Raw genomic sequence first — 2219 nt, 5'->3', positions numbered from 1 at the left:
TATTTACTGTGGATGACAACTGGGCTGAATGTGGAACCTGAACTAAAACAACTACGACACCTTTGACTCTTTGTAACTTTAGTATAGTTTTTACACTTTCCAAATTCATACTGTGGGACAAATTAGAAGCTTATATTTTCCACTGCTGTAGTGTGTCTGTGGACGGGTCCGTCCTGGTGTTATATGGGGGTGCGTTCAGTGTCATACGTTAGTGATGTGAAGCAGGTTACTCATGGGTCGGGTTGGGGCGGGTCAAAAGAATGCAAGGTTATTTGCGGGGCGGGTAGGTTTGGGTCAGAGAAGTCCACAAAAACCCCGCGGGTTGAAAAAAAACAGACTCGTGTATCACAATCAGACCTCAGAATGAGTACAAGCGCAGAGTGAACGTGAAATTTTACCGGTTCCTCTAAGCCTCCCACTGTTGTGCAGGTGTTTCCTACCTCCAGAAACTTTGAGGGGGCAGGATGTTTGCCCCCCACCACCCACCCACACCTCACTTCCTGGATCTCGTGACTAAATCTGATCCGATCTTCTAAAAAAATGCCAGATCATCAGGCGATACCAATCTGTAAATTAGATCAGGACATCCCTACTAATAACCTATAAATACTCACAACTCCAATTTTTTCTCTTTGTAAGTGTAAACATTTTCAATTCATTTTCCTGTATTTATGCTAAAACAAACCATCATTTCACGAAAAATGCAAATGCCCTGAAATGCCTTAACAGAAGTATAAGTGTGAGTTCCAGGCCGTTTTTTGAGCCTGTAAGTCACGACTTCAAACCACAACTCATGACTTTGTAACGTTCCAGGCAAGCCTCACCAAACTACCTGAGTGCAAGGAATTGTGGGAGCTAGATGTAAACCAACCAGCATGGTGGACCGTACGTTATGTTCATTTACAATCATTTCTATTGCCCAAAGGTGCTTCCTCCTTGCTTATTTAAAGGAAACAGAGGAGTAAAAAGGCAAGAGAAGCTGTTCTACCTTGATGTTGTATATTTGGATTCGTATTTGGTTTTAATTTATTCTTGCACTCATTGGACTAAAACTAGCTAACACTAGAGCAGCTGCTGATTCTGCAGAACATTTGCAGGTAAATAATGTTAGAGCAATACATTTTTTTAATAAGTAATTTGCATAAACACGGCATCCACGGGGGGGGGCGCCATTGCTACGTGACGTCAGAGCACGGAACTGGGAGAACATGGATCTAGTACGAGTTCATGGGTGGAAGTCACAGGTTTGAACATTCCAGTGCATTTTCACCAGTAGAAGGATGGAAAAACATGAGTTACAGGTTGCCTGGAACGCAGCATAATGGTACCAATATTCTGCCAGTTATTAAATGTTTATATATTTGTAGATCCACTAGTTTGTACGCACATGTGTAAATGATAAACTGAAGCATAATATTGTTCAAATTGTACTTATTTTATTAGGAATTTAGGTTTTTCATGTTTTTCACATTGTTTGACAGGATCGTTTGTAGATGTAAGCAGGAAAGTTTGGAGCTGAAATTATTTATATTACTGTTATCATTTTACTGATCCAGCCCACTTCAGACCAAATTTGGCCCTTAAGTGAAGTGAGTTTGACACCCATGCTCTAAATCTTACACCTGTTTGACTGTCAGTGAATAAAGCATGTTTTTTTTTTTAACTTTCATATTCAGAGCAGGTTAAAAATGTGACTTTGGGTGCCACATCAGAGGTCATCTCCATGTACAGACACACAGCGAGTGGGTGTTTTCAGTAAAAATCACCTGGACTGGACTGAGAAGAGCAATAAAGACAGACACGGGGACCACTAGGGTTTATTACTTTTAATCAATTCAGCTAGCTACAAAATGTCCACCACTTCACACACTGACAGGATACAGAGAGGGAGTCTTTAATATTACATGCGTTGAGGACATCAATCTCACAGTTTAACTTATTGTGTCATTCAGGTTTTAGGTATTTACTCACCTTACTCTAACTACTCGACATTTTGGCGATTTGGTGTGCATAGCTCTAAAGTACAGAAGCAACAAAAAACCCCTTTTGTATGTATTTTTTGTTTCAGAGTATAGTTATTGTTATTAATATTGTCAGTATTTTTTACCAATAACAAACCACACGAGGAGAAAAACTTACAGATACAGTCTTCTTATAAAAGTAAGGTCTCTCAGAAATATGCGTCTTTGCTTTACATTGCAAACGTTTATTTATTTTTA

Source organism: Sphaeramia orbicularis, chromosome 24 (assembly GCF_902148855.1).
Source record: "Sphaeramia orbicularis chromosome 24, fSphaOr1.1, whole genome shotgun sequence".
NCBI lineage: Eukaryota > Metazoa > Chordata > Actinopteri > Kurtiformes > Apogonidae > Sphaeramia > Sphaeramia orbicularis.
This window is presented reverse-complemented; position numbering follows the sequence as displayed.